At 37.4% G+C, this 14,662-nt stretch overlaps 1 pseudogene; it reads right to left on the bottom strand.

The window, feature by feature from the left end:
- LOC107718262 (E3 ubiquitin-protein ligase MIB2-like) overlaps window positions 1–14,662 on the bottom strand; it is a 79,804-nt pseudogene that overhangs the window by 49,579 nt on the left and 15,563 nt on the right.

Raw genomic sequence — 14,662 nt, forward strand, 5'->3', positions numbered from 1 at the left:
TAATAATAAATCAGCATATTAGAATGATTTCTGAAAATCATGTGACACTGAAGACTGGAGTAATGGCTGATGGAAATTCAGCTTTGCATCACAGAAATAAATTATATTTTAAAGGATATTAAAATAGAAACTATTAATTTAAATTGTAACAACATTTTGCAAGATTACAGTTTTTTTCTGTAGATTTTTGATCAAATAAATGCAGCCTTGACAAGCATAAGAGACTTCTTTAAAAAACATTACAAGTCTTACTGATCACCGGCAGTGTATATATGTTATATCCGACAGTCAAATCAAATCGCTATGGATAAAATCTAACTACCATAACTATAACATTATGTGGCCAAAACGCCTGTTCTCCATTGAAGCCACTTCAAAATACAATTTCAACAAACATATATCCTGATGTGCAGATTGAGGCCAATAAAATGAGAGAGCAGTATGAAGCGGAGATCTTTAAACTGAAAAACGTGGTAAGTGCACACTGACAGGGGCGTAGTTTATATACCCCCCCCCAATAACCAAAACTAGCGAGTACAACAATATATATATATATATATCCTATGTAAACAAGTAATTGTTAACTATGATGTTACTTTATTGCACCTACTTTGCATAGATGATAGCACAAAAGACCATTTCACAAAAATAAATATATAGGCAAACAAACAAATAAATAAACCTTATGAGTGAGCATGACCTGGGACTCTACTAAAACAGTTCACACTTCAACCCCCCCGCAAAAGGTTTTATCCGAAGCGACTTACAAATGAGGAAAATAGAAGCAATCAAAATCAACAAAAAAGCAATAATAAGCAAGTGCTATAACAAGTCTCAGTTAGCTTAATGCAGTACACGTAACACGTTTTTTTTTTATAATTATATAATAAATAAAAAGAAAACAGAATAGAAAAAGAATAGAGCAAGCTAGTGTTAGTGTTTTTTTAAGAGGAAGTGTTTTCCCATTTATTTTCCGTCACGCTTGATTTCAGCACTCTTGGAGCAGATCACATCACATTCCAATGAGCTAGGAAGTAAGTGTCAGTACTGAACAGTTCATTTACAGATGTCTTCAGAAAGGCAGAAACAGTACATGTACGGCCAAAGAAGCAGAAAAGGTGTAAAGCCAGTAGACAGAAAAAACGCCAAAGACAGAAAAATGAATGTAAACATTGGTATGGTAGAAAACAAGGTGGAAAGATTAGTAGTGAGTAGTGATGCTTGTAAGAGAACCAGTCAATTTAGCTCAAATGGAATCATTTATGATTTTAAAGGGAATTTGGACAGACTCACTGTTTTACGGCTGATCACTGAGTCGGCCAGCGATTCATTGAACAAGCCGTACAACATCAACTCTGCATGGATATTAATATCCAAAATATAGTGAAAACACTATTTATTAGCACAGTAACAAGATCGACAGTTTAAGACATTAAATTGTAAGCACAAAGCACAAGATACTTCTCTTTTCAATATGAATAAGACTTTATTGGATAAATCTAAGACATATAAACTAATCTAACACAAACACACGCACTCACACATTCACACAAGTTGCAGAAAGAGAGAAAGTGAGGAAAGAATGAGTTTAGAAGAGTGAAAATATGAAATCCCAAGTTTATAGCAATATATGCAATTGCATAGACCTGAACAACCATCAATCATCTAATTAACCCCCGCATTGAGTCTCTCAATGAGGCTATTAACTAACTTTATAATAAATGCACCAGTTCAGCTAGAATCGGGAGGTTGTACTTGCGTTGCCTTTGTGTTAAGGGATTCCCTTTTGTTGTAGTCATTGCTGAAAGGGGTTTCCCAAGGTTGCTGATTGGCTGGAAGTTCAGAGGTCGTTCGTAGTGAAGTCTTGGGCATTGGCTAAAGTTGAGGCATTGTGGGCTGGTTGAAGTTTTATACAGGCACTCGAGGTCGGACTCGGAGACACAGCGTTGCGGCAAAACTTAACTCAGAACACGAAACTCTCAACGGAAAAGAAAAGAAACTAAAGTAGAAGCCAGCAAGAAGAGTGACGAGACTAGATGGCGTTTCTCCTCATGGTTTTGGAGGAGCAGCTGGAGTGTAAGCCAGAGCACGCTCAAAGAGCGCTAAAAAGCAGCGTCAGAACGCGGTGGCAAAAAGGCAAGAAAAAGCATAATTTGATGGTGTCCTGAGTATTTAAACATGGTTGTTGGCCACATCCCAAATGGTGTCTTGACCAATTAGACACTGTCTTAGCTCGGGGTGTTGCTATGTTTCTCCTCCCAATACATAAATCAACATGTTATCTTATCAGTCACATGATACAAATTTTCACGCTCTTGCAGAGTATAATTTGAACATGATTTCTTTAACAAGAATATGATACATTTGACAAATAATTGATTGGAAGGAACATTTCAAGCAAGAAGATTCAAACACACACATACTAAACATGAATATGAACCCGTAAGCTATTCAATAGTTATTGAAATAACATACACAATAATTGATTAAAACATGATTCTGTAATCTGTGGTTAATCTCCATTTCTCCTCCCAATACATAAATCAACATGTTATCTTATCAGTCACATGATACAAATTTTCACGCTCTTGCAGAGTATAATTTGAACATGATTTCTTTAACAAGAATATGATACATTTGACAAATAATTGATTGGAAGGAACATTTCAAGCAAGAAGATTCAAACACACACATACTAAACATGAATATGAACCCATAAGCTATTCAATAGTTATTAAAAATACATGCACGATGAGTGATTAGAACATTATAGACAAATGTGTGGGTTACATACATAATATAAAGTTATGCAGTGGACTGATATTCGTTTATAAGTCCTTTTAAGATGATTTTAGATGCATCTACATATGTAAAAGACAGTCTCTCTGTCGTTCTGTGAACGTGAGGGTGTGCTTTGTGAAGAAGAAAAAGGTCAAAAGGTCTAGAAGGAGCCTCGTCTTTGTCCTGGGTGGGGGAAACCAGTCCAAGGAAGTATGTAGCTCATGATTTCTTTTATGGATTTACATGTGATGGTCAGCTGTGCATCTCTTTGACCATTAATCTTGGTTACTTGCCCCAAATTTGACAATCTCCTTCCTGCGTTGGGATTATCAATAAGTGTTCTTTTGTGTTAATTTTGCAAGCTGTTCTGTGAAAGAGCTGGTTGGTTAGGCTTGCTTCAGACTGGCTCGCGCTCTTGGGCCTCTTTGTGGAATTTGGCTCTTTGGGTTGTTCAACACCAATCTGATCAAATCTTGAATTTTCTGATTTACTCTTATACCCTACATGCTTAAGTTGCTTCACTTTTGTTAAGACAGCTAATGATCTGTAAAACTCACTAGTATCAGTGTAATTTACATGCAATTCGGAGACAATCATGCTTATCTACATCGATAGACGGCAGTGTAGCGCGTAACACCGCAGTGATATCAGTACACAAGCAGTGATGGGAAGATTGGATCATTCTACTGACTTGGTTCTTTGCTCCTTCATGGTCTGAGTCGTTCGGTCTTCTGTCAAGTGAAAGTCATACAGACTATGCACAGGAAACAGAAATCATTAGTTCAGTCCCAAATTATGGGTTCTTTTGAAATGCTGCATAAGAAATGATGGCCATGATAGGAAAAAGAAAATTTAGCCTATAGGGAACTTGTTTTCCTCAATGCGCACATGCCTTAAAGCAGTGTTTAAGCTTTATTGTGTGACAATATTTATAAAGTTATTAAAAACAGTGTGATAATAAATGTTGTATATATTGTATATTTTGTATGTCTGTATTTTGGAACAGACCAGACAGAAGTAGGGACTCAGGAGGGGAACTAATTGCATATAGCACATGTGGCTCTCACGTGACGAAATAACGAACGATTCTCGGACCAGAACCCTGAATCAAGAACGAAGAACTAATCAATTCTGATTCCTGTGCCAGAATTCTGCCGAGTGCAGTAAAGATTCCTCTGATTGAAAAACAAAAACCTAGCATGAAAAAATGTCTAGATACGATTTTAAGCTGTACTGCACATCCCTAGAGATAATCCAAAGTATTTCTTGAATAACTGAATAAATACATATGGTGACGCAGTGAAGTGGTGCACGGCTGTATTTGTGTGGCTGTAGATCTCTCTCTCTGTTAATGGCAGAGTAAAATTAGGGTGTTTATGCCTTTAAGCACCTGCTGGTAGCAGTGTGTGTGTGTGTCTCTCTCTCACACACACACACACATTCTCTCTCCTGAAGATGTTTTTTTAAAATCGTGTACCAAGGCAAGCAGCACAGCTGAGACTGGAGACCGGCTTGGATATTTTAAATCTGTTTTTGCCACACACAAGCAGTGAAACACACTGTAACTCAGGGGTGCCCAATAGGTCAATCGCGATCTACCAGGTGATGGCAAAGGCAATGCAGGTAGATCGCACATCATTTAAATATGCTTAGGTCAGTGGTTCTCAACCGGGGGGTGGAGGCGCGAGATGTACTTATAATAATTTAAAAGCAAATATATGTAGCAAATTAGCTCAAAAGGGAAATGTATATAAATAATTACAATTAATTATGATTAATTACAATTATTTATATCAGCTGCCAGTAGTAACTGTAGCAGAATTAAATTGCCCTCAACTAATCTCTTCATCCAGCGAACATTCAGTGTAAGTTCATATCAACTCTAGGAAAGCTCATGTAATTTGTGCACAAGAGTTTTATTAACTAAACACTAACACAAACTAGTCTAACAAACAAACAAACAATCACTCATACATGGGAAAGGGCAAATGAGACTTGATGGTTGAAACCATCAGGAAAACCAGAGAATGAAGCTATGAAAAGAGTCAGTTAACCACCTAAGTGAAACCATCAGAGCCGTTTTAGAACGGGGTCTAAAGCTTATACTAAAATATGGAGTGCCACAAGGATCTGTCCTAGGTCCTCTGCTATTTTCAATATACATGTTGCCCCTTGGTAATATTATTAGAAAATACGGGATTAGTTTCCACTGTTATGCTGATGATACTCAACTATATATCTCAACAAGACCAGATGAAACTTCTAAATTATCTAAGCTAACAGAATGTATTAAAAATTTAAAAGATTGGATGACCAATGCAGGATACACATGCACACTTCACAAGATTTCACAGCTGGATTTGACTAAGTTTGCAAGATTTTTTAAATGAAATGTTCATTAGTCATTCAAAGATTTGTTTAAATGATATAAATGCGTATTTGCTGAATGCTGATGGAAAACGAGAAAGTATTATAATGTTTGCCTTTCTATTACTAATAATATGAAAGCAATTGTTATAATACTTTTTTGTTTACATTTTAATTCCTTTGTTTAACAATTCTTTCTGATTATTAGACAGATTTCTGTCCATATTAGACAGCACTGTTAACTACGACGGCGAACAAGAGGGAGAATGTGAGCACTGTGTGCCCCATCACTGTGTGCGCCATCAAAATAAAAGTCCCGCCTCGAACGCATCAGCCAAACAGAAAAACTTAACGGCCGATGCCGATATTTGAAAAATGGCCATGGAACCAGAGGCCTGTTCTGCCCTTTTGAGGTGTTAGTGGCATTTCGGGGGAAGGGTTCATAGACCCTCATAGTCGGCCTTTTGGTTAGGTGAGGGGGCGTTAGATATTATTTGTTAAATATAACAAATAGTTGTGTGTCTGATTGGTCCAAATGCTACATATAAATAAATAACAGCACCACCTCTCCACGTATTCTGTGATATTCTATGTTTCGAACAGCAGCTTAAAACACCCGACCGCTGCATGAGCACATGATAAGCAAACTACAGCTCTCGGCTGGATAAAGAAAGCCAGTATTGTGCTAGTCAAGTTTTGATGAATGACGACTGTAATCAAGGTAAAGATGATTACAGTGACATACAGGAGTACATTATGCGTGCGTGTGTCCGTTATTATTGATGTGCAAATGAACCGTGTATGCGCGCTCTCAGTTCAGTGAATTCACATAGTTGTATACAGCGAGTGTTTTATAACGGATGCTCACATGTTTTAGAGAAGTTTGTGAGGATCAGTGGTGTTTATGTACATATGGGCATCAGATGCTCCAAACACAGACTGACAGAGGAACTATTCACTGATGACATCGAGCCGCCTTCAGATCACTGAGTTCAGAATGGTTTCATTTTTCATTTGTATTTTGGTGTTTTTAGTGATTCTGAATGGATCCGTAGTTTATATGCAGTCCTTTGGTATCTTCATGTCGTTTTGTTTGGTATGGCAGGTTGACTTGTGCTTATTTGTTAAAATTACTGTAGAATTGAGCTTTACAGACTTTTAAGTTGTACAGAATATCTGTAGGTTGGGGGGCCTTGCAGTATTGATTTGGAGAGGAGGGGGTCTTGGAGTAAAAAAGGTTAAGAACCACTGCTTTAGGTAAATGCAGGCCAAGTTCTATGGGATACTAAGAATTAGGGCTGGGCGATATGGTCAAAAAAATTATCACGATAATTTTTTTTCATATCAGTCGATATTGATAATTATCACGATAAATGTCAAATCTTTATTTCTTTCCAGTTTAAAGCCAGATTTTTGCTCCAAAGTGAAAGTTGTAGAAACAGACCATTAATTTTCCTTAACAAAATAAATATCTAAATAGAAAAATTAATTTCTTAGTTTCTACATTTTCTAATGCACACATGCTATAGCTTAATCACAAATACATACTATAATTATATAGGCCTACCATTACTCCTGTAATGAAATTTAGTGTGAATATCCCAAATTTCTGCCACAATACCATGGTGCAGTGAGTGTTACTACAGTAAATCCATGGTAAATGATGGCGATTTGTAGATTGAAAAGCCTTCTGACTGTCTCGTTGCACACAGTGTTCTTCCTGTTTGGCTTTAAACTAGTTTAAATCACCGAGTCGTTTGTGTTCATCGCTGAATTCAAGCGCTTCACACTGGATCTCACAGTGCTGCTTAGTGCTCGAGTGACCGAGTAAACACATCTGCTTTAGTGAGCTCGCGCTGCGCAGCAGTTTGAACTTTGATCCGAGCGGATAAACGGTCCGTGTAGCGCGATTCAAATGAGTCGTGCTTTTTCGTTCCGTTTTTTGGCGCATAAACATTATATCGAACATTTATCGAACTCTTCATATAGTTTTATAGAGGAAAATTATATCGCGATAATTATCGTTATCGAATTATCGCCCCGCCCTACTAAGAATAGAACATTATTATTTTTTATTTTTTTTTTATTAATAATTAAATTAATGCAATATAAAGATACATCCCAACAAGCTTTTTATTTATTTATTTTATATGTATTTTATTATTCATGTATTTATTTTTCATTTGTTAGATCTCAGTGATTATCTCATTTGAAAAGCAGATCCCCTCACAAAAAATTGTGGGCACCCCTGCTGTAACTGAATTGAATTACACTTTACAAAACCAAAGCATCACATTTCAGAATAAATGCAGCTTAAGTTTTCCTACCTACACTGAAAAAAATAACTATTAACATTTACTTAAAAAAATTTTGGTAACAAATTGCACGAACACATTTTAAGTAAATTTTACTGCTCTAATATCAAGTACAACTTACTCACTATTATTAAGTAAAATCTACTTACTAAACTTAACATTCATGAAGAAATTAAATCTAATTGCACCCTAATTAAGTAAATATTACGTAATTATATTTAATTTAAAAGTGTTTATTTAAAGTAATTAAGTAAAGTTTATTTATTATTTTATAGACAGGAACCTTGCATTTATAAAAATATGACGTAAATCCTACTATTTATTGAAGTAAATAAGTAGATTTTATTATATGTTTTGATCGAGATGTCCCATTTACTTAGTTTTATGAATATATATTACCCCTGATGTAAACATTGCACATTTTTTTTTTGATTAATATAACCACATAAACTGTATTCATTTTGTCTATATATTACAAGTAGAATTTATGATGATTAATTTAATATATTTTACAACACCACAAAATCTTTTTTTTCAGTGTAGTCTTTATTTTTCTTGATTTACAGTAAAAATATAATTGAAACAAAATACATTTACTTGAGAAGCAACATTGCATAAAATATTAAGTATTTGTTTGCAAAATCAAGTGAAATACACAAATTAAATATACTGTATGAAGAAAATATCCCGGAGGGTTTAAACGCAGAAGTAAAGCTCATATGATATTTTAGTTACGTTTTTTAGCAAAAAAAAGTAAATTTATTATTTGAACCGTAAAGGAAATCTTTCTTTTGGGGGAATTTATTTTTATATAGATACATTTTTTGTTACGCCATTAAGAGGCGTTACATCATGTCTATTTCAGGTATCCTAGTGCATATCAATGAGCTGAAATAACAGATATAAACAGCTTGGCAGGTTTAGCAAGCAATTTTACTCACTCTAGGCCTTGTTTATTCTGGTGTTGGCTAATAGACTTCCACTGTAAGTGCATTACTGTACACACATTTGTTTTGAGTTTTTAGGTCATTCATACCATCACTATCGTCAAAAGTGCATTCACACAGAATCTGTCTTGTGTCCTGCATCAGAAAAGAAAAGAAGGCTTATGCTTACCGATGTTTCTACGAGAATGAGAGCAGTGGGTTGACATTTAGACAATGCTAGCGGGAACAGAGTCATGCAGAGAACAGACAGAAGACTCACGGGTGCGAATGCGCCGTCTCGTAGCGCTCGAAGGCGTGCGTCAGGTCGTGCTTGTTGTTCATGTAGCACTGAGTGCACAGGTCGTAGTCGAAACACACCTTACACTTCCAGCGCATTCCCATGATGCCGTGCTTCTTACAGCTGTCACAGATGATGTTTGAATGTCGGACACCTACGAGGAAGAAAGGGAAGAGAACACAAGGGTATATTAAATGAAAGATCAGCATGTCTAATTCATTTCATAAGGTCATCTTCTGCTAGAATCCAGCAAACGCTGAAGACGACAGCAGCGCAGTGAGTCTCTGAACACGCTCATGGCCCTTTAACGTCTGTCTGCATGTCTGTTTTCCAGAGGTTTTCACTCCATTAATCAGAAACACGTCGTTTGAGGCAGATGAGACTGGTTTTAATGATGCGGCAAAAGCATTAAGCATTTCCTTATAAACACAAGAGCCACAGTCTCCTGCTGAAAGATAAAAAGAACTCACACACTAGGGCTGCTCAATTATGGCAAAAATCATAATCACGATTATTTTGGTCAATATTTATTTAACCCGATTATGAGTGGGCCATATGACCAAAACTTTATGAGTGATTTATTTAAAGATAGTGATATATCAAATACATATTTTCTGTAAATAAGATTGCTATGACATCTACATTTTAGAGACCAGCGAAATTTCACAATTCTCAATACCACAGCAGAGAACTAGGGTATAATATTAGCTAGTAAAAAACAAACAAACAAACAAAGTCCTCAAAATTATTGAAAATAATTAACTGTCAGCAATAAAAGGACAAATACAATAGTATAAAAAGATACAAATGAAACAAACTGTGCTTGGAAGGTTTTATTTAAGGCTATTGCAAGTCTAAAGTAGGCTCGGCTATTCAGTTAACAGCCTACAACAGAAATGAATAATCGAATGTAAAAAAAAACAGCATATTCTTCACTGTAATAATTAAACTTTCTTTGTTTTTTATTGAAGCTACAACAGTCCTTCACTCAAGAGCAGTGAGTGATTTTGTCTTTGTGCTTAATATTAATCAAACAACAAAAGACAGTCGGCAGCAGGAATATTAGCCCGCTGTCACTTTAAGAGCGCACTGATCCAACAAATGTATTTTCATTCTCAACTATTTAAGTTCATTTCTTACATGACCGACGAGAGTTTACCTGAATAAGCGCTGCATTTTGACACATTTTTGCGTGTATTTGACGTTTGAGCAAAAAGATGACTTTACACGTCCGTCTTCTGCTCCGTCTCTGAGCGAATATAAATCCTCCTGGGAAACAGCGCAAGTTTCACGCTTTTAAAAACATGAATAAATCAAATCAACTTTAATAAATCAAGCAGTCCCATTTTACAGAAGTTACATGATTTTACTGATTTGCATGTGAAATTGGGCTTTTATGGAGGAACGAAACTGCTGGAAAGGGGGCGGAATGGGAGCAATAATAGTTTTATCTCCATTATACGGTGGCCGAGAAGTGCAGAGCAAATCACAATTCTGAAAACAAAATAACAAATTACAAACGCAAATGCAAGTCTAAAAAACAAAATAATTCAGAAAGCACAACAACAATTCAGAAAACATTATAACAAGTCAGAAAACACAACAACAAATCAGACAAACCGGAAGAGGTAGGTATAGTTCACTCACTCACGCACGCACACACTCACACACACGCACTCACACACTCAGGCACTCACGCACTCACGCACACACTCACTCATTCACTCACGCACACACTCACGCACGCACTCACGCACACTCACTCACGCACGCACACACTCACGCACGCACACACTCAAGCACTCACTCAGTCACGCACGCACGCACGCACTCACTCATGCACACACACACACTCCCACACACACTCACTCACGCACACACACATTCACACACGCACACACGCAATCACACACACACTCACGCACACACTCACTAGGGCTGGGCGGTATATCGAGTTTGTACGATATATCGATATTTTCTTTATAAGCGATTCGATATGAGGCAATACCGTTTAAATCGATATACAGTAGTTTGATACGAGCGCATCTGAAAATATAGCGGAAGACACAGACTGAGTTGCTGTGGAGAAAGTGCATAATCCAGTTTGTTCTAAATATGTGCTTCATATTAAGGCCTTTAAAAACTGGTAAGACATAGTATAGTTTTTCGCATATTAGTTTAAGCGGCTCGGCCCGTCATATGCTCTGACAGAAAGGCTGCGTGTGCCGCTGACAGAGCTCACTCATTTACTCATTCACGCACTCATTCATTCACTCACTCGCACGCACACTCACTCGCACGCACACTCACTCACTCATTCACTTACTCACATGCACACACACTCATTCACTCACTCACTCACACTCACTCGCACGCACACTCACTCGCATGTACACTCACACGCACGCACACACACACACACTCATTCACTCACACACACACACACACTCACTCATTCGCACGCACACGCACAAACTCACACGCACTCACGCACGCACGCATACACTCACTCACTCATTCATTCACACACACACACGCACACACTCACTCATTCACACGCACACACTCACTAATGTGTTTTTTGAACATTAAAGCATGTCAACATATTCTGTTACACCAAATACACAAAATAATGATCTTTAAAAAAGCATCATATGACCCCTTTAAGTGGCTCGGCCCGTCATATCTCTGACAGAAAGATGACAGAGACACTAGGCTACTCACGCTGTTTAATGTGTTTGACATGTGCTGTCTTCCTGAATGCATAACTTACATTTCACAGGTATATTCTCCATCTGTAAATGTTAGAAAGCCATGGAAATATTTCCATTTTTCTGTCAGGAGTGCATGAGCCTTCTGCTTTGGGATTTTCCGCTAAACTTCATGAGCGCCACCGTGCACATGCGCGCCAAACAGACAGAGCTCAATTAAATAGAAGCGCAATAATTCTGACTAAAATATACATTTCACTGAAATATTTGTAGTTGGACAATAAATGTGACATGTAGAATTTTAAACCTACAAGTAAGTCTATTTTTATGATAGCACTGACTGTAATGGGGTAATCAAAATAGCCTAATACAAGTCTGTGCTTTTGTTCTCATTTATTTTCATTCTTAGGTTTAGTGAATTTAACTTCTGCTTTAAAAGCCTTACTTTTGTTTTTAGATTGCAATGTTACAATGTTAGAATGAAATGTGATTTTAACCCATTTTTGCACATAATATAAAGGCTTACATGGTTACATTCACTTTATTTGTTTTCATAGCTTTTAATATGTATTGTTTTGTTGGACAACATTGGGTGGTAAGTGAAATATATATGTATATATTAAATACAGATTTTTAAAAATACAAATACAAAAACGAAAATACCGAGATATATACTGTATATCGCAAATCGGTCAAAAAATACAGATATGAATTTTTGCCCATATCGCCCAACCCTAACACTAACGCACACACTCACCCACACACACACACTCACGCACACACACGCTCGCACACACACACACACTCGCGCACACACTCACACAAACACACACTCACTCACGCACACACATTCACGCACACTCATGCACACACACTCACACAAACACTCACTCACTCACACACGCACACACTCACACTCACGCGCACACACACTCATTACTTGCGGTCACCAGGAGTTTATGGAGAACATATTCACTATTATTGAGAAAATATTGAATATGTGTTCCCTATTCTAAACATTAGTTAACCACATTAATTAACATCAAGTAACAATAAAAAATAGCATTTTTCTAATGTCAGTCAATATTAATGTCAACATTTACTAACATGAGCAGAAGTGCTATTTTTCCATGAGTTGCATGTTGCAAATGTGATGTTGATTTCATAGATCAGTTCAATAAACAAGAAGTTATTATTAAATAACTGCCAGTTAGACACATATTGTTACACATATTGTTAGACACATATTGTCTGTTTTTGCTTCTTCAACAAAAATAGCTCCAAAAAAAGTGAGTTACATTGTAATGATACAATGACTCCCTCAATCAAACAGTGATGTGTGGCCATGCTGTCTGTAAGTTAGGCACAAGAAAATATTATAAAATAACTATGTGACCCTTTTGCCAAAACAGTGTGATTTGTATTAACCTTACTCTCCATGTTGCATTACGACTGCAGGCGGCATCACTACGTTCTGTCAAAAAATTTATATTTACAGACAAATGTACTGTGCTGCATCTAATTAAAAGAGTGTTCCTGGCGATCGTTAGTTGTGCTTCCTGGCATTGATGTGTTATATATAATTTGTTTATATATTATTTCTATATCTCCCCAAGACGCTTCAAGAAACCTCCTGCAAAGCTCCTGAGGGCAAGTGCACCGAGGGCAAAAGCTGCTTTAAACACAAAGGATGCTCACACCAAATGTTGATTTAATTTAGTTAATACAAGTTAATTGATAAAGAAAATCCATTTATGACTTTATTTTTGACAGCATTTTTACACAAGTGCCTAAAACTTTTAACAGTACTGTAGCTTTGCAGGAGGTTTCTTGAAGCGTCTCGGAGACACAGTTCTTCTGGATTGAGTCTGTCTCAGTTTGTTCTGTTTCTTCATGTGACTCCAGACAGACTGATGATGATCTGATCAGATCTCTGTGTGCAGCACAAACATCTCACTGCATTATTACAATTAATGGCCAAATTAATGTTTGGAAATGTAAACTGATATTTTCTACTGACACACTACAGCAAAAGATAGAAATAACTGACTTAAAACCATTTTTAGCTGGTACTAGTGTTCTAATGATTTTGGCCACCGCTGTGTAAGCTTCTGCAGCTGTTGCAGTGTTTAGCATGGCTGTAACTGGAGGAGGTGTTGGGTCTCACCGATCTGTGCGTTGTCGTACAGCAGCAGGTCGTAGGCGCTCTGGTATCCGGTGCGGTAATTCGTGCGAGTGCCGCTGTCCCACTGCACCACCACAGTTTTGTCGGGCGTAGTTGTGCTGCCCTGCCGGCCGATCTCCACCACCGTGCCCATGTGCCCCTCTCCTTCATCCTGGTTCCCCCACTTCCAGTCCAGGCCACGCACCACGCGCATGCCCACCTCCATGCTGCCTCGCACCGGCTGCCCGCTGTGGCCCTCGCTGGGCTTGCGGTGCGCTCGTGGGCCGGCGGTGGCTGCTGGGGGTCGAGGCGCCGCGAGCGGAAGGGTTTCTGGAGACAGATCAGGGGTGACTGGAAACACACACAAGGACAGAGACTATCAAGTAGGAGCTTCTCCATTATGACACAAATCTTAATCACGATTATTTTGGTCAGTGTTGTAATCACCATTATTTAACACTATTATTAGTGGGCCATATGACCCAGACTTTAGATGGAAGATTTATTTAAAGATATCTATCAAATATGTGACCCTGGACCACAAAACCAGTCATAAGTGTCAATTTTCTGAAATGGAGATTCATACATCATCTGGAAGCTGAATAAATAAGCTTTTGGTGAGATACAACTATTTGAAAATCTGGAATCTGAGGGCGCAAAAAAATCTAAATATTGAGAAAATCACATTTAAAGTTGTCCAAATGAAGTTCTTAGCAATGCATATTACTAATCAAAAATTAAGTTTTGATATATTTACGGTAGCAAATTTACAGAATATCTTCATGGAACCCTTTTACTTAAAGGGTTAGTTCACCCAAAAATGAAAATTAGTCCATAAATTACTCACCCTCAAGTCATCCTAGGTGTATATGACTTTCTTCTTTCAGACGAATCCAGTCGGAGTTATATTAAAAATGGTCTTTGATCTTTCAAGCTGTTTAATGCCACTCAGCGGGTGTTGCATGCATCAGTCCAAAAGAAGTTAAATAAAAAGCACCCATCCATTAAAAAAAAAGTGCCTCACACGGCTCCGGGGGGTGAACAAAGGCCTCCTGTAGCGAATCGATGCGTTTTTGTAAGAAAAATATCCATATTCAAAA

Source organism: Sinocyclocheilus rhinocerous, unplaced genomic scaffold (genome assembly GCF_001515625.1).
Source record: "Sinocyclocheilus rhinocerous isolate Xijiao unplaced genomic scaffold, SAMN03320098_v1.1 scaffold1474, whole genome shotgun sequence".
Lineage (NCBI taxonomy): Eukaryota > Metazoa > Chordata > Actinopteri > Cypriniformes > Cyprinidae > Sinocyclocheilus > Sinocyclocheilus rhinocerous.